The sequence below is a fragment of the Microcebus murinus genome, chromosome 31, assembly GCF_040939455.1.
Source record: "Microcebus murinus isolate Inina chromosome 31, M.murinus_Inina_mat1.0, whole genome shotgun sequence".
Lineage (NCBI taxonomy): Eukaryota > Metazoa > Chordata > Mammalia > Primates > Cheirogaleidae > Microcebus > Microcebus murinus.
In genome coordinates, this window is record NC_134134.1 from 5883760 (window position 1) to 5904081 (window position 20322).

Genomic DNA, 20322 nt, shown 5'->3' on the forward strand with positions numbered 1-20322 from the left:
CCTTATTTAAAGTTGTAGGTAACAGATGGTAACAGTAGACTATTGGATATCATGATGTAATAACATGTTTAGCGACCTTAATTCCAATATGCTGTAAACTTCAGGTATTTTGAAAAACATCATTTCCATAGGTTATATTATTATTCTTTGCATAGGTAAAATGCCATAAAAAGGCATACGTTTCTGAGTCCCGAAGAGACAATTTACAAAAGTGCATCTTACATTTGTTTTGAACCTGTGAACTCTCTGGCCTGCAAACCATAAACATACTATTATTATTATTTTTTTTTTTGAGACAGAGTCTCGCTTGTTGCCCAGGCTAGAGTCAGTGCCGTGGCGTCAGCCTAGCTCACAGCAACCTCAGACTCCTGGGCTCGAGCGATCCTGCTGCCTCAGCCTCCCGAGTAGCTGGGACTACAGGCATGCGCCACCATGCCCGGCTAATTTTTTTATATATATATATATATTAGTTGGCCAATTAATTTCTTTCTATTTATAGTAGAGACGGGGTCTCGCTCTTGCTCAGGCTGGTTTCGAACTCCTGACCTCGAGCAATCCGCCCGCCTCAGCCTCCCAGAGTGCTAGGATTACAGGCGTGAGCCACCGCGCCCGGCTCTATTATTTTTGATTTAAGGAAGTGAAATATAAAATTATATCACTCTAAGTATAGATTTTAGCTTCAAGAGGATTCTGGAAAAGGTAACTGTGTCTATGTCAGTGTGTATCTGGTTTCAGAAAAAATATATATATACATTGACAAAAACAGACAATTCCAAAAATGTTGATAATCTACTAGTAATGTAGAAGCCTCAAAAAATTCAAAAGTGAGTATATATTCTCTTTGTTATTTCAAATTCATTTCTGTAAAACCTTATGGCTCCCGATTCAGAATCTGCCCATAAAAATTAAATGGTTTTCATCGTCATTGAGTTCCATGTTCTCTTTGGATCCGTCCAGAAGTGAAGTCATTTTTTCAAGGTTTTGTCCCTTCCACTCCTTCAACAAGAGCTACCAATAGGCCACACTGTGCTACTGACTGGCCACCTTCCTTCCCCATGTCACCTTATAAGCAAACACACCACCTTCATTATCCTGGGGAAACCTGAATGCAGCCAGGGCTGCAGATTTGGGAAGATGGAGCTAGGTCATAAGCTCCTTTTTCTTATAATTTCTGTGTCCCTAGACAAGTCATTTTGTGTTTCAGGGCTTCCAGAGCCTCCCACCATTCACAGTGGGGATTATGCTAGCATGTATTTCCTAGCAATTATTCAGGTATAACTGAGATAAAACTTATAACACTCATAATGTGGTGTCACATGTAGATAATGCCTGAATTTAGAGATGGAAGAAAGAGAGATGGAAGACAGCATAGAATACACCTCAGACAGGACTGGGCCCAGCTGTGTGATCTGGGGAAAGTCATTTCCTTTCTGGGCCTCATTTTTCATTCTGCACAAGAAAGAAATTTAAATTAAATGAAATCCAAACATTGTCATCCTCTGACATCAAACGTTCCAACGCCCTCCCATTATATTTAGAATCATATCCATGTGCAGCCTCCACAAAGGCTCACGGCAACCTGTGGTTAATGAATCACTTCTGACTAAGACAACGCCACACAAACGATCAGCTATTACTTCTGTGTTACTTCAGGCTGCTATAGCAAAGAACCATAGACTGTGCAGTTTATAAACAACAGAGTTTAACTGCACACAGTTCTGGTGACCAAATGTTCAACATCTGGGTTTCAACCTGGCTGGGCTCCGGTGAGGACTCTCGTCTTAGTTGCAGACTTCATCTCCTCTTAGTTGCAGGTTTTATACTCACCTGGCAGAGAGAGGAGAAGAGAGCTCTCTGTGGTTTCTTGTAGAAAGCTAGTAAACCCAAGCATGAGGGCTCCACCCTTGGACATAATAATTTACCAGTGGACTCATCTCCTAATTAGGTCGCACTGGGGAGAAGGAGTTTAACATATCCATTTTTGGAGGACAGTCCATTGTGAATTCCAGAAATTGATTATGAACAAAGCTACTAATATCCATCTTATTTCCTTTCTCATATGTTCTATCCATTAACCTTTCCCTCTCTCGAGTGTATCCTTAAAGTTGGTGAAGCAAGCTCTAGTGATATGAGCTGCTTTTTGTAGATGCTGAGTGGCAAAGAACTGAGGGAGTGAAACTAAAAGAACCAAAAGAAAATCAGGCTCTCAGTCTACACGGATTCCTCCCAATCCCCACATGTATGAGTTTGGAAGCTGACTCTTTCACAATCCAACTTCAGTTGAGACCACAGCCCCAGACTCTTTGGAGACCTTGAGGCAGAGTCACCTGCTAAGCTGTGCCCAAATTGTAGTAAACACATATTATAAGGTATTAGGTATTTGTTGTGTAAAGGTGGTAATTATGGGGGCAGTGTTTTCATAGAAGAGAAGGGCACTCCTCTCATCTTGCAGCCCCAGGATTCTTCCTTTGCTTCTCTCTCCCCCAGGCTCCCTCTAGCCACACTGTCTTTTTTTTTTTTTGAGACAGAGTCTTGCTTTGTTGTCCAGGCTAGAGTGAGTGCCGTGGCGTCAGCCTAGCTCACAGCAACCTCAAATGCCTGGGCTCGAGCGATCCTTCTGCCTCAGCCTCCCGAGTAGCTGGGACTACGGGCATGCGCCACCATGCCCGGCTAATTTTTTTTATATATATATATATATATATATATCAGTTGGCCAATTAATTTCTTTCTATTTATAGTAGAGAAGGGGTCTCGCTCTTGCTCAGGCTGGTTTTGAACTCCTGACCTTGAGCAATCCGCCCGCCTCGGCCTACCGAGAGCTAGGATTACAGGCGTGAGCCACCGCGCCCGGCCCACACTGTCCTTTTTTTAACCTTCTCTGCAAAGTCACTTCTACCAGTGACTGTCTACTCCCATAGTGGCATGTTCCTGATACACAGTTTTCACACTTGTGCAGTTCCAGAATTTGTCATTCTGGTCACAGCATTTCACTTCAGTGAGGCATTTTAGATCCAACACAGTGACCCCATAGCCCTCCCTGCCATCCTCATGCTTTATTGTCACTATAGCACTTATTCTCTTTTTTCACATCTACTTGCTTTAGTGATTTTGTCCAGCTGTGCTCAGACTATGGGCTCCTTGGGGTAGACCACATGCTTGGACCACCAGGGCACCTGGCACAAGGTGATGCTCAGGGTGGTGCTGCTGAGTGAATTAATGTGGGGATCTCAAAGCTGCCTTGCTGATTTTGACCACATCATTAAGTGGGCATCATTGGTAAGACAGGAGGTTAGAGTTGGGTCTGAGAGAAGGAACAGACGGAATGACCTTGGCCTGAGTCTCCCCCGGCTCCAGCTGTTCTAGCCACGCTCAGGGAAAACCAGAGAAACAGGAGCTTTCTGCCTCCTGTTGCCTGAATTCTTAATGCAGCCCCATGTAGGAGCATCAGGGAACAAAACAGCCACTTGCATTTAAGGATCTACGAGGCAGTGGCTCTCCATGGTTCCAAGGGGGCAAAGATCAGGATCTTCTTGCTCCAAGGGCAGGAAGACGGACACCAGAAACCCGCCTTGTCCCCTCTTTGCTTCCACCTCCTGGGGTGTGCAGCTTATTCATGAAGCATGGTCACCTCAGCCAGGGCAATGATTTCCACCAGCTTCCAAATAAGGACCTGAAGGAACCAAGAAGACCTTGTATAATCCCTGGACATAACACTTGGTGTGCATAGCTCTCCAACATTCTGCCCTAGTCCAAGTTTTCGGTCTCTTAAGCTCCCAATTTTCTCTCAGCTCTGAAGGATCTACAGGGAGTGAAATGCATTTTTCTAAAGTCTCAGAGCACAGTGAGTCATCAAATGAAACCCAAGGCCAGAAGCTATTTATGATCATTTTGACCTCCTGGTGTTACCCACTCCAAACACCCCAATTTATACAGGAGGAAACAGGATTTCTCTCCCATATCCTCTGTTCATCAGGCTCATGCTAGCTTCAAGAGGCCACAAAGCTGAGGACAGGACCCAAGGCCTGCCCTCTCAAGGTTGTGTTTTCTGTGACCCCCAGTCCAGATAGAACTTTGGGGACCTGGAGGTTCCACTTGCTCATAATCTTGGTCCCTTTGCATGGCATGTAGCTAGGAAGTGGATGTTCCTGCCTCATAGCACTGCCACCGTCAACTTATCTACTTTTTCTCTTTTCACATCTCTAGTGTCTACTCCTGTTACTCAAGATCCATGGTCCTCACCTGAGAATTCACTGCACACACTGTGCGTGTGTGTGTTTGTATGAACTCCTGTGGAGATTGAGGTTGTCTGAACTCATGTGTAAAGGGAAGTGGCCTCGGGTGGAGAGGCAGTTAGAAAGGGTCTTCTTTCAGGTTCTTGGATGCTTCCATTTGCAAAGAAAACCTTCTGGAAAAAGGTGGGCCAAGGCCTAGGAAGACAGAGTACTTCCTAATGCTCCAGAGTCTGTCCACCCCCTCGGTATGGGCTAGTGCCATCCTCATTCTGTGCCTCAGTTTCCCAATTCTACAATGAGAATTTGAAGAAGTGTGTATTGAGTGAGGACATGGTGTCGGGATTCATCAACACCAGATAGGATGTCAGCATGGGCTGAGCACAGTCACACAGGAGGGCACAGGCCTCCTGTCATGGCCTGTGCCATGGACATAAAGCATAGGGAAACCAGGTGTCCTGTCCCGATTTGAGTGGGCATGCAGAGTGCACCCACAGCTCTGCTCTTCAAGCCAGTCCCATATAATACTTCAGCTTCAGTCTCTGCCTGCTCTTTATACTCTAGGCCTTTTGGGGCCTGTGGGCAACACCAGTGCGTTCAGATGTGGCCGCGTGGTGCCAAAGTGTATTGTCAAACTTTCAATTTGACAATATTGTCATATTATGCTGAGCCTTAGGATATTGTCATCTTCTACATTCTATTGAGATTTCTTTTTATGTGAACTGGGGGTTATTATTCTACTTTGTGCCCATTTATTTTCTTATAAATTTCTCAGAGTTCTTTATGTATTAAAGATTTAAGCCCCTTTGTGATATGAGTTGTAAATATGTGTTCCCCGTTTAGTCTTTCTTTTTTATTATGGTCTTTAGTTTTGGTTTGGATGGGTTTTCTTGGTGTTTTGTTTGTTTTGTTTTGTTTCTCTTGTATTATTAATATTCCTGTTCTCTCCAAATTCATTGATGGGTTCAAACAGCCACAATAAAGCATCTTAGCAGGTAGCTTGTGGAAACTGATTAGCCAGTTTCAAAATTTATTATACATAGAAGTAAGGGCCAATAACAGGAGAATCAAGAAGAAGAAAAATTAGGAGGATTTACAGCAGCAGATGTTTAGACTTAGATTAAAACCACAGTAATCAAGGTCATATATTTACATAGTTTTGGCACAGAAACTAGAGAAAAATAAAATAAATAAATATTTATTAATATTTCCATGTCTCTACTAGAAATAGAAAGAAATTGATTGGCCAAATAAAATGTATAGAAACATTAGCAGGGCATTGTGCCATATGCCTGTAGTCCCAGCTACTACGGAGGCTGAGGCAGAAGGATCCCTGGAGCCCAAGAGTTTGAGGTTGCCGTGAGCTAGGCTGATGCCATGGCACTCTATCCCAGGAAACAGAGTGAGAGTGCTGTTTTTGTCATTCCATTTGTCAGTCGTAAGCAAGGGAACTCTGATATTTATCAGCAGACTCATAATCCAGCATACAACATGAACGGGGTTTTAATGCTTTCACTTGAAACTAAAGACACCTGGACTTCATGGTGCTGATGATTATGTTATAGAAGAGACGAAAAATGTATGTGGTGCTCACTGTCTCACCTCTGGCCACTGTGAGCATACAAAACAGGATTGCATCCAAAATCACTCATAAAATAGTCAATCAAAAAGCAGCCACGATCCCTGAGATTCCTCTACAGAGAAAGACCAAATTGTTGGCCACAGTCAGATGACTAAAAATGAGAACTGTGTACTGGGTACTGCACCCACTAAAATAAAGGAAGATAAAGTCATGTAAAATAAATTCTCTAGATTGAAATATCAGAAAAGAAATATTATTCCAAATACTTTAAATGCACAGAAATCATACTATTCTAACACTGAAAATACACACTCATAATTAGATTCTAGTGGATGCATATGTTGTACTATAAGTACTTCATAGAAAATTAAATTCAAACTTCTTTATATACCTAAACTCTCTATTAAGAGATTGCCAGATTCTCATGTTTCTTTATATAATACTTACCATATGCATCACACACTTATTAATGCTTTACTTATTGCAATTATTTTCATATCTATGGCATTATATGGTAGGATCTAATAACAGTTTGCTTTTACAAAGCAAACGATACTGAGTTCCAGATTTAATCCTCTGGCATTCTGAATTATTTATCTGTCTTTGTACTTAAGGCTCTTACTTTAAGCTTAGGATTCTGAATCTCTCTAATCTTAATTAAGTAATCAGAATGCTGCGTGTATAGCCTATAAATGACCTCAAACTCTCCAGTTAAACTTTTTTTCACCAAAATAAATAATTCTACAATTCTCATTAAAACTTTTAAAGTAGGCCGGGCGCGGTGGCTCACGCCTGTAATCCTAGCACTCTGGGAGGCCGAGGCGGGCGGATTGCTCAAGGTCAGGAGTTCAAAACCAGCCTGAGCGAGACCCCGTCTCTACCATAAAAATAGAAAGAATTTAATTGGCCAACTAATATATATATAATATAAAAATCAGCCGGGCATGGTGGCTCGTGCCTGTAGTCCCAGCTACTCGGGAGGCTGAGGCAGGAGGATTGCTTGAGCCCAGGAGTCTGAGGTTGCTGTGAGCTAGGCTGACGCCACGGCACTCACTCTAGCCTAGGCAAGAAAGCGAGACTCTGTCTCAAAAAAAAAAAAAAAAAAAAAAAAAACTTTTAAAGTATTATGTGAACTCACAGGGGGTGAGTACAACAGTGAGAATGTTGCAGCCCAAGTGAAGGCAGGAAGAAGAATGGCTTAGAAACATTTTTAGAAGGGAATGAATATACAAAGATAGCAAAAGAAAAATCAATGCTGGAGATAATTATGAAATGAAAGAAGCAGAATTCCCACTGATAAATTCTAAGAGTTGTTTGTACTGCAAGTTTCATCACTCCACATGCATATCAGTGACTTTTTTCAGCCGGGACATTTCAATCTATTACCTGGAGCCATAATTAAAATTTTATAAAAATTGTTCTTATAATTTCAGAGTAGGACATATATACGATACGTAACAAACTTTGAAATAATAAAATAATATATTAAGCCTAGCATGAGTAATAACCATGTAAGAACAGAAGATAGGCATGGGCAGGTTCTGAATTAGAAACTTTAGAATTTTAACCAAATTAATTCAACATAAAGGAAAAAAATATGCTTTCAGAATCCATGGAGATTATAGTTTGCTAGTAAATTGTGAACAATTATGAAATTACCCATTTTTTTAATATATCTTTTCTTTTCAAAATAAATATACATCCACATTCACACAAACAGAATTACTCACTCTGTAAATCTACAACAATTAAAGTTCTTCTTATATGTGATGTATTTGTATATCTGATTCAGTGTAAATAAAAATGTGTTTATTTCTGTTTCACTGGCCAGATGGGTTGCATATTAAAAGAAAAATGTAGCATAAAATGTAACAAGTACTCATTCAGTATTCAGAAATATATTGCTTTTCATTAAGTGTACAAACTTTATTGTGAGCATTACGGTTAAAATGGAATTATAAAAATAATAAAAAATAACACTTGTGGGAACATTATTCTTCAAAGAATTAGAAATTTGAAGCCACTGAAAAAAGGATCACAAGTGATTTAATTTTACTATGTAACCCGATAGTACATTTTTACAATCCCTTGCCTCCAACTCTGAGTAACATGGAATAGGTTAACGTTGGTAGCAAAATGACAGTTCGTTCAAAGTAAAAAACGTTTGACACAATAAAAACATTTTTTAATTTAATAAAACAAATTAAGTTTACACGTAATCTAAAATATTTAAAAATTCATTGTTTCATTATTCTAATGCGCAATCAGTAAAACAAATTATTGGTAATATTGTCATCGTTTCATTCTGATTTTAATGAGAAGGATATTAGTCTGTATACCTACATCATATATCACTTGAAATACTGTTTTTTAGAAGTCTACCACACAGCACCTCTCCATTTCATACATCTTACATTTCAGTGATTTTAGTTTTCTATGGCAAAGTACATGAATGATACGAAGACTTCTAATAACTGTGACGCAGCTATCATTAACCATAGACATTCACATACACACTAAAAATGAAGCATAGCATCTACTGTTTTTAAAGTTGAATAACATCAGTATTTCCTTGTCAAAGATTGCAAAAAAATTATACTTTATTGCATTCGCATTCCACCCTGACAAGAAAGTATATTTTACACATCGTTATAATTTTCAAAAAATCTCATGCTTTTAAAACTGCCATAAAAATAAGTTATCTAACTATTTTAAAAGAGTCATTCTCTATACTCAACAACCTGGTTTAAAGAAATGTTTAAATGTGTTAGTGCCTCAGCACATTTTGCTGTGAGTCCTGTGATATCTGTTTAGACTTAATTTTGAGTGAATGTGTTCTGAAATTTATTATATCTGTAAAGAAGTTTTAAGTATCAATTCCTTGTTGTTCTCTAATGTACACCCTTTCCATAAATATTTGTTCACATTCAGTATATTTGTAAGGTTTCTATCTATGAAAATTTTTGTGATGTTGATCAATGTTTCAGAAAATATTGGAGAATTACTTTCAGTGAAAGTTCTCCCATGTCCAATAAAATGTCTGTTATAACTCAAGATATTATCAGCACCCTACATTATTATCGTTTACATAAGTATAAGTACTGTTGTGCATTTTAAAGCTAATATTTTGGGAAAGTACTTCCAAAGTCATTGCATTTGTCTCACTTATATCTAGTATGATTTCTTTGATGATGAGTAAGATTGAGCAGTTATTAAAGACTTTGTCACAATTTTCACATTTATACAATTTTTTTCTGTTATGAACTCTTTCATATAGATTAAGGTGTGAGCACTGGATAAAAGCTTTGCCACATTCCTCAAATTTGTATGGTTTCTCTCCACTATGAATTATTTTATATAGTGTACAGATTGAGCACTGGGAAAAGGCTTTTCCACGTTGCTCACATTTCTAGGGTTTCTCTCAAGTATGAATTCATTTATCCAGAGTAAAGTGTGTGTACCGGGTAAAGGCTTTGCCACATTCCTCACATTTGTATGATTTCTTTCCTGAATGAAATCTTTTATGTCGAGTGAGGTCTCTACACCGGATATAGGCTTTACAGAGATGAACTTTTCAAAACTTTCTTACATATTACAAAATTGTTTTTGTAATTTCAAAATGTTACGGGAGTAAATCATTTAGAATATGTATATTGCTTTTGCGCTGACTGATCAGAGCTACAACTGTGCCCTTCCACAGATCGTGTGCACCACACTCATTAGGAGTGGATTTTCCCAACACCTTCTCCCCCTTCAACAGCCCAATACCCACTGAATTTTACTTCCATTTGTTCACATATGTGTTGATCGATTGGTAACAATTTGATAGTGACTATTTGTGGTGCTTGTTTTTCCATTCTTGTGATAGTTTACTTTAAAGAAAGGCCTCCAGCACAATCAAGGATAATATAAAAGGGTGTCATTTAGCCACTGAATTTGAGGCTCAGTAGTACTCCATGGTATACATATATCACATTTTATATTTATTTATAGATATATTTATATTAATGTATTTATAAGTACCAAGGATGTTTCTACCTCTTTGCAATTGTAAATTTTGATGTTATAAACATTCAAGTGCAGATGTATTTATTATAGGATGACGTTTTTACATTGGTTAGATACCAAGTAGTGGGATTTCTGGATCAAATGGATGTTCTAAATTTAGTACTTTCCTGTGTCTCCATATAACTTTCCAGAGAGATTGTACCAGTTTGCAGTCCCACTAGTAGTATATAAGTGTTCCTACCTCTCTACATCCACACCTACACTTATTTGGGGCTTATTGATAAAAGCCATTTTCACTGGAGTTAAGGGATATCTCAGTTTGGTATTCATTTGCATTTCCTTGATGAATAGAGATGTACACACTTTTTTCATATGCTTCTTGGCCATAGTACATGTCCTTTTTAAAACTTTCTGTTCATATATTGGCACGCTTTTAATCAGGTTGTTTGATTTTATCTTACTGAGTTCCTGGAGTTATGTATAAATTCTAGCTATTAGAAATATATTGAATATATAGCACGCAAATATTTTCTCCCATTCTCTAGGTTGTCTGTTTGCTTTAGTTATACTTTTAATGGCTGTGTGGAAACTTTTTAGTATGATGAGGCCTGATTTATTTATTTTTGTTGTTGGTGTGATTGATTTTGGGGTAATCTTCCTAATTTTTTTGTCTAGGCTGAAGTATGTAAGAGTATTTTCAACATTTTCTTTTACAATTGTATGGATTTATGCCATAGGATAAAGTCTTTCATAATTGTGAGTTGATATTTGTGAGAGATGAGAGGTGTGGACCCATAATTTGTGCCAGACATTTTTACTGGTGGGTCTGTAGACTCATTTAGCTAAGGGTTCTGACACATCTGAGTCCTGCATCAAGTGGTGAACTGTAAAAAATTAGGTGGAGATATAACTATTTGCACAGGAGATTTCCAATCCTAAGGAATTAACCTTTCTATTTGAGCCAATTCTTTAAGTGAGCTCTTGGTGTGAAGAGAGTCTGTGCTGTCCAGGCACAGTGGCTCACACCTGTAATCCTAGCACTCTTGGAGGCCAAGGCAGGAGGATCACTCAAGGTCAGGAGTTTGAAAAAAGCCTGAGCAAGAAAAAGACCATGTCTCTACTAAATCTAGAAATAAATTTATCAGCCAAATAAAAGTATATAGAAAAATCATCAGGACTTTGTGGCATATGCCTGTAGTCCCAGCTACTAGGGAGGCTGAGGCAGAATGATTGCTTGAGTCCAAGAGTTTGAGGTTGCTGTGAGCTAGGCTGATGCCATGGCACTCTAGCCCAGGCAACAGAGTGAGAGTGCTGCTTTTGCCATTCCATTTGTCTGTCATAAGGAAGGGAATTCTGTTATTTACCAACAGATTCATAATTCAGCATAGAACATGAAAGGGGTTTTAATGCTTTTATTTGAAGCTAAAGACACCTGGACTTCCTGGTGCTGAAGATTATGTTATGGAAGAGGACTGAAGAGGTACGTGGTGCTTACTGTCTCCCCTCTGGCCACTGTGAGCACAGATAACAAGATTTCAATCAAAATCACTAATGAAATTTTCAATCAAAAAGTAGCCATGATCCCTGAAATTTCTTTAGAGAGAATGACTGAATTGTTGGCCAAAGGTAGATGACTAAAAGTGAGAACTGTGTACTGTACCCTGCACCTACTAAAATAAAGGAAGCTGAAGTTATGTAAAATAAATTATCTAAGATTTAAATATCACATAAAGATTATTGCAAATATTTTCAATCCAGATAAATCATTCTATTATGTTCTAACCCTGAAAATACACACTCATAAGTAGATTCTAGATGGATGCATATGTTGTACTATAAGTAATTCATAGAAAATTAAATTCAATCCTATTTACCTAAAATCCCCATTAAGAGATTGCCAAATTCTCATATTTCTTTATGAGAAATACTTAAGTACTTAAGATATGCATCATACACTTTTTAATGCTTCACTTCTTGTAATTATTTTCATATTTATGGCATTATATGTTAGGATCTAGTAAAAGTTTGCTTTTACAAAGCAAACAATGCTGAGTTCCTGATTTAATCCTCAGGCCTTCAGAATTGTTCATCTTTCTTTGGACTTTAAGGCTCTAACTTTAACCTTAGGAAACTGAGACTCTCTAATCTTAATTAAATAATCAGAATGCTGTATGTATAGCCTGTAAATGGTCTCAAGCTCTCTAGTTAAATTTTTTTTCATGAAATTAAAAATATTCTACTCTGCTCATCAGAACTTTTAAGGTACTGTGTGAACTGGCTGGGGGTGAGCACAATGGTGAGAATATTGTAGCACAAGCAGAGGCCAAAACAAGAATGGCTTAGATACAGTTGCAGAAGTGAATGAAGATAAAAAATGGCAAAAAAACTGGAGATAATTATGAAATGAAAGAAGCAGAATTTCCACTTATAAATTCCAAGAGTTGGTTGTTCTGTTTGTCCCTTCGCTCCACATGCAAAATCAATGACTTTTTTTTACCCTGGACGTTTTCAATCTCTTCTCTGCGGCCACAAGCTCACTCCCACAGACATATCGACTGCTAATTATGAAGCATCTATTACATATCTAACACTGTCCTGTACTTTTTTCTCCTATTTAAATATAAAATCAACTCCATAATTTATAAATCCTTCTTAGTGTTTACCTGAACAAAGTAGCCTGATAAATCAATAAATCAATTAGTCCGATGACCAAAAGTAAAAGAAACAGTAACCAAAAAGTGCTTTCAATATGCTTCCCAAATTAGAATGAAAAGGTAGAACGTACTAAGTAAAATGATATTACTATACTGTGGAATTATTCATACCTTCAGGTAATTTTATGAGCACCAGTAAGTTTTATAACAATCTTTGCTGTAATTGCAGATCACATCACATAACCAATACTTAATGAACTTTGAAATAATAAAAAATCATAGTAGGCCTAGCATGAGTAATAAGCATGTAAGAACAGGGGATTGGCATGGGCAGGTTCCCATTCAGAGGCTTAGGGTTTTAAACAATTAATTCAATATAAAGGGAACAAAATATTTCCTTTCAGATTCTTTGAAGTTTCTAGTTTGCTAGTAAATTCTCAACACTTTTGAAATTACCCATTTAGTCTAATATTTCTTCTTTTCTGTTCAAAATAAGTATATATCCACATTCAAACAAACATAATTACTCACTCTGTAAATATACTGCAACTATAGGTCAACTTAACCATGATGTATTTGTATACTTGATTCAATATAAATTAAAAAAATATGCTTATTTCTGTTTTACTGGCCAAGCAAGTTGCATGTTGAAAGAAAAATGTAGGATAAAATGTAACAACTAGTCATTCCATGTTCAGGAATGTATCGCTTTTCATTAAGTGCAAAATCTTTATTGTAAGCATTACAGCAACAATATAAGTATAAATATGATTAAAAAAAAGCTTTGGGAACGATATTCTTCAAAGTAGAGCAACTAATAAAAAGGATCACAAGTGATGTCTTTGTACTGTGTAACCCAACAGTACATTTTTATAATCCATTACCTCCAACATTGAGTAACAGGGGATAGATTAATGTTGGTGCAAAATAACACTTCATTCTATCTACAACATGTTTGACATATTAAAAATATTTTTAATTTAATGAAACAAATTAAGTTCACATGCAATCTAAAAACATTCCAAATTTCATTCTATTTTATTATCGTAATGTGCAATATTAAAACAAGTTATTTTTCATATTGTAATTTTTTCATTCTGATTATGAGGAGAATATTAATCTGTATACCTACATCATACATCACTTAAAATACTGTTTGTTATAAGAAAACTCCATAGTACCTCTCAATTTAGTAAATCTTACATTTCAGTGTTTTTAATTTTCCATAGAAAAGTACATGAATAATGCCTACTTAATACAGAAAGACCTCTAATAAATGTGATGTAGCTATCATTAACCACACACATTCACATGCACGCTAAGAATGAAAGCATACCATCGATTGTATTTAAAGTTGAATAATATCAGTATTTGCTTGTCACAAATAGCAAAACAAAATTTCACTTTATTACAATTTCACCCCACACTGACAAGAAAGTATATTTTACATGTAATTATAACTCTCAGAAAATCTCTCTCGTTTTAAAGCTAACATACAAATAAATCAACTAACTATTTTAACTGGGTAGTTCTTTATAATGAACAACCTGGTTTAAAGAAATGTGTGAATCTGTTAGTGCATTAGTGTATTGCACTGCGAGTCATCGGATATATGTTTATATTTGATTCTTGATTAATTGCATTCTGAAATTTATTACAGTAGTTTTATGTATCAACTCTTTTTGTGTTCTCCAAGGTATATCTTTTGCATAAATATTTTTTCACACTCATTATATTTGTAAGGTTTCTATTCTTTAATATTATTCTGATGTTGAGCAATATTTAGAATATATTGGAGCATTTCTTTCAGTGTAAGTTCTCCCATATCTGGTAAGATCTGTTATAACTAAAGGTATTGTCAGCAGTCTACATCATTATATTTTACTTTAAGTTTCAGTACTGTTGTGCATTTTAAGGCTAATACATTGGAAAAGCACTTACATACTCATTACATTTATCTAACTTTTATCTAGTATGATTTCTTTGATGTTGAATAAGATGTGAACAAATATTAAAGACTTTGCCACAAATCTCACAATCGTAAAATTTTTCAGTGATAGGAATTCTTTCATGTAGATTAAGGTGTGAGCACTGGGAAAATGCTTTGCCACATTCCTCACATTTGTATGGTTTCTCTGCTCTATGGATCCATTTATGTAGAGTGAGGCCTTTTAGCTGGATAAAGGCTGTGCCAGATTCTATTCCTTTCTAGGGTTTCTCTCCAGTATGAATTCTTTTATGTCGAGTAAGGTGTGTGCACCAAGTAAAGGCTTTGCCACATTCTTCACATTTGTAGGGTTTCTCTCCAGTATGAATCCTTTTATGTCGAGTAAGGTGTGTGCACCGGGTAAAGGCTTTGACACATTCCTCACATTTGTAGGGTTTCTCTCCTGTATGAATTCTTTTATGTCGAGTAAGGTGTGTTCACCGTGTAAAGGTTTTGCCACATTCTTCACATTTGTAGGGTTTCTCCCCAGTATGTATTCTTTTATGATGAATAAGGATTGAGGACTGGGAAAAGGCTTTGCCACATTCTTCACATTTGTAGGGTTTCTCTCCATTATGGATTCTTTTATGTCGAGTAAGGTGTGTGCACCGTGTAAAGGTTTTGCCACACTCTTCACATTTGTAGGGTTTCTCTCCACTATGGATTCTTTTATGTGGAGTAAGGTATGTGCACTGGTTAAAGGCTTTGCCACATTCTTCAAATTTGTAGACTTTTAAAATGGCTAATGTCCAAAACAAGAGACATAATAAGTGAGGACAAGAGTGTGCAGGAAATCCATCCCTGTAGACTGTTATTGATTATAAATGGATAGTGTCATCATACAGATTTGTTAAAAAATATAAATAATACAACTGCCTCATCATTCACCAATTTTACCTATGAGTATACTCATGTAAAATCAGTATCTGAAGAAGATTCTGCACCCCCATATATATTGCAGCATTATGCACGTTAGCCAAGAAAATGGAAACAAACTGAATGCCTGCTTTGATGAATAGAATAAAAAATGACTGTACAAACACCTACCATATAATATTACTAAGCCATGAAAATGATAAATACCCTGCCATTTCAACAACATGGATGGACATAGGAGGCATTATGCTAAGTAAAATCAGCCATTCCCAGAAAGATAAAAACTGCTATGGATAATATTTTTAAAGCTGAATTTACAAAAGTAAAGAGTAAAACAGTGGTTTCCAGGGTGTAGAGTAAGGAAAAATGAGGAGATTTTAAGGGTAAAATCTTTTAGTTATAAGATGAATAGATCTTGGAGATCTATTGTATGGCAACATGATTAGAGTTATTAATAATGTTTTATACGCTTAAAATTTTTCAGACCATAGAACTCACTATTAATAAATGTTCTCACTATAATTAAATGATAAGTATGTGAGATGATAGATATGTTTGTTACCTTAATTATATTGTTTTACCATTCATACACACATCATATCACTACAGTGTGTACAATAAATTTATGCAGTTATACAAATATTATTTGTGGAGACTTCCACCCATTAAGCACCCCACACACAGAAATATATGCACACACACACATATGAGTGACACATATTTTCTGATGCTACTAAATAGGAGGAAATTACGGAACATAAGTTATCAAAGTATTATGTATCAATTGGGAGTATAAATATATTCAGTTACTTGAAGCACAGAATGAGACAGTGTATTTAAGAATTATAATTATATAAGGTGAACAGAGAAAATAAACTATATTATAGTTTGGGGTATTTGGGTATAATAAAGCTGAAATTTTACTCTCGTTTTATACTAGAAAAAGTTTTTTTTAGTCAAATAACATTAGATATTTTTACATTTAGGATGAGGATATGCATTTGTACAAAATTAGTGAATCTGACTTTCTGTAGGATTGCCTCTGAAAACGTAGAATTGGAAATCATGACGCAGAGAATATAAATATCTTTCCCTAGTGTTTCTTGCATTGCAGAAACAAATCCCAACATCTTCACTATTCCCCTTTACACATTTCAGAAATGAGGCATCGAAAGGAACTTAAAACATGGACCTGGACATGGAGGATCACCCTGATAATGCCAGCACTTTGGGAGACCAAGCAAGAAGGAAGCCAGGATCTTGATACCAGCCCTAGCAACATGAGGAGACTCCATTTTTATAAGAAAATAATAATAACAAAATGGTAGCTCATGCCCATAGATCTAGTTACTTAGAAGACAGAGGTTGTAGGATCTCTGGAGCCCATAGGTTTGAGGTTGTGGTTAGCTATGATCAGCCACTGTACTCCAGAAAGGACAGAAAACCGAAATACTGTCAAAGATGGTTTAATGTCATGGTCTTTAAAATATGCAGATAGTCCCATAACTCCTAAGCAATAGAAATGCTGATAGATAATGTATTCCCTTATAAGCCATGACAACAAGTTTGGCTCTCACTGAATTCTAAGGAAGATCACTGCATGGGTAGAGTTCTTAGAGAGTTTAAGAGCGTGGGACAGAAGATGTCCTTCTGTGAGATAAAGAGGAACATACACAGGCTTCTAAAAATCATTTCCAAAAGAGCAGAATATTCCAACCCACTTTTTAATATCTGCCCTCCTCCTTGACTTTTGGCTCTCTAACATTTGTTAATCTGCTTCACTGAATCTCACCTACCTGGATATTCAGCTGTTGTTTCCTCTTTCTTCATAATCCAGGGCTCTATCCTTCGCTCCAGGCATGTGATCAGCTCTGGCTTTGACTCGGCAAGACCTGTTTCATTAGAGAAATTTCACATGACTCTTGCTGAAGACTTTCCAATTACTAATGCAGTACTATCCTTAGTAGAGAGAATATTAGAGAAGGTTCTAGAAAATTCCTTTGCAACATATTGCTTTCTCACAGACCCTGTAGAATGATAAAAATTGATCTAATTTATGACTAGAGCACCAATTCCCACTAGCACCAAATAAATAAGAGGTGGAAATTCTATTCCAAGGTGCAGACAACAATTTTATACCCTGATTGCTAGAGTAACCACTAATCTAGTGTGAAATCCCAACAAACGGAAAGGTTCAAGATAACATGAGACATCTAATGATTTCATTTTATGAACCAAAATCTTCAAATTTTCTTTAAAAGCATGAATATAAAATTCATTCATGTTGCTTTCCACAGAGGTTGAACTAGTTTGCAGTCCCACCAGCAGTGTAGGAGTGTTCCCCTCTCTCTGCATCCACACCAACATTTGCTGTTTGGGAACGTTTTGATTACATTGAGAACTTTTAAATAAGTAAACGTATATACACATACATACATACATACATATGTTGAGAATGTAGAGAAATTGAAATGCTGCTATGTTATTCCGAACCTTGGATTCTAATATTATACAACATAGACATAGAACAGATCAAAAATTAAAAATACATTAAGAATAAATTGATTTGCATTTCCCTGATGATCAGAGATGTTGAGCATACTGCAAGAAGATATCATTTATCTCTAGTAAGAATGACCTTCCAGTAAAAAGTCCCCAAACAATAAATATTGGCATACATGTGGAGAGATAGGAACACTCCTACACTGCTAGTGGGACTGCAAACTGGTTCAGCTTCTGTGGAGAGCAATATAGGGATACTTCAAAGCGATACACGTAGATCTACCATTTGATCCAGCAATTCAATTACTGAGCATCTACCCAAAAGATCAAAAGTCACGAGACAGAAGTACAAACACCGCTGCAGCAGCAACGGGATTCTGAGGTGTTTGGGAACCCACGAGACCTGAACTTTCTGGGCCTCTTTCCTGAGGGCGTCGCGACCAAGATGCGGAATAGCGGTGGATTCGATAGCTACGGCAGCTCCACGTATGGGGGAGCCGGCGGCTACACACGGTCCCCGGGAGGCTCTGGATCGCCGACACCTTCTCAGGCCGAAAAGAAATCAAGAGCCCGAGCCCAGCACATTGTGCCCTGTACTATATCTCAGCTGCTTTCCGCCACTCTGGTTGATGAAGCATTCAAAATTGGGAATGTTGAGATTTCACAGGTCATTACTGTGGGGATAATTAGACATGCAGAGAAGGCTCCAACCAACATTGTTTATAAAATAGATGACATGACAGCTGCACCCATGGATGTTCGGCAGTGGGTTGACACAGATGATACCAGCGGTGAAAACACTGTGGTTCCTCCAGAAACATACGTGAAAGTGGCAGGCCACCTGAGATCTTTTCAGAACAAAAAGAGCCTGGTAGCCTTTAAGATCATGCCCCTGGAGGATATGAATGAGTTTACCACACATATTCTGGAAGTAGTCAATGCACACATGATACTGAGCAAATCTAACAGCCAGCCCCCAGCAGGGAGAGCACCTATCAGCAACCCAGGAATGAGTGAAGCAGGGAACTTTGGTGGGACTAGCTTCATGCCAGCAAATGGCCTCACTGTTGGCCAAAACCAGGTGCTGAATTTGATTAAGGCTTGCCCAAGACCTGAAGGATTGAACTTTCATGATCTCAAGAACCAACTCAAACATATGTCTGTAGCCTCAATCAAGCAAGCTGTGGATTTTCTGAGCAATGAGGGACACATCTATTCTACGGTGGATGATGATCACTTCAAATCCACAGATGCAGAATAACTAGATCTAAATTGGGTATCTGTTTTCCAGCTGGACCTATTTTCACAGTCTGTTGTCTCCAGCTGTGCGTATATATTGGCCAGGTGACTTCTAGGAAGTAGGTTTCATCTGTAAAAGGCCTCAGCTGACGTCCTTTTGAAACTTACTGCTCTTCTATAGTTTTGTTGTTTGTTTTGAAGCTCAAAGGGCTATGGGCAACTGACAGGGATATAATCCAGGGTGGAATTTCTTGAAGAAGTTACAAGTAAGCTAGTTACAACATCAGGATAGAAGGAATTGGAAGAAGTATGCTACCAAGAGAGTACTCAAATAATGCTTGGGAGTTTCTATTCCTAAAAGGTTTTCTACTGAAAGAAGATAAGCAGGACTCGGGCCTGTGAGTAGAGCACTAGCCAACAAACCCACTGGCCTCTGCCTGTTTTTGTCTCCTACTTTGGTTATGTGGCATTATTTTCAGAATTGCACTTTCCTTCACCTGCTTGTCATGACAGTGTGTTTATAAGAAGATGAGGGTCTGTAGTGGTGGCCTTGAGGGGCTGAGGAGAAAAAAAAAAAAAAATCAAAAGTCACTTTATGAAAAAGACACCTGCACTCGAATGTTTATAGCAGCACAATTCACAATTGTGAAGCTATGGAAACAACCCAAGTGCCCATCAATTCATGAGTGGATTAATAAAATGTGGTATATGTATACCATGAAATACTACTCAGCTTTAAGAAACAATGGTGATATAGCACCTCTCGTATATTCCTGGATACAGCTGGAACCCATTCTTCTAAGTGAAGTACCTCAAGAATGAAAAAACCAGCACCACATGTACTCACCAGCAAATTATATTAATGGATCAACACCTAAGCGGACATGTAGGAGTAACATTTATGGAGTGTCGGGAGTGTGGGAGGGGGAAGGAGGGGATGGGTGTATACAACGACGAGTAAGATGTGCAACGTTTGGGGGATGGACATGTTTGAAGCTCTTACTTGAGGGGAGAGTGGGGCATGGGCAATATAAGTAACCTTCACTCTCATACCCCATAACAGACTAAAATATAAATAAATAAATAAATAAATAAATAAAATTCATGTAAATTAGAAACTTTTAAAAAACTATCAATAAAAAAAATGGGCTTAATGTGGAATAGGAATTCTGTATATATATATATATATATATTTTTTTTTTTTTTTTTTTTTTTTTGAGACAGGGTCTCACTTTGTTGCCCAGG

At 37.4% G+C, this 20322-nt stretch overlaps 1 pseudogene; it reads left to right on the top strand.

The window, feature by feature from the left end:
* Positions 1–18181: 18181 nt before the first annotated feature.
* Positions 18182–19648, top strand: LOC142865705 (replication protein A 32 kDa subunit pseudogene; annotated as a pseudogene).
* Positions 19649–20322: the final 674 nt, after the last annotated feature.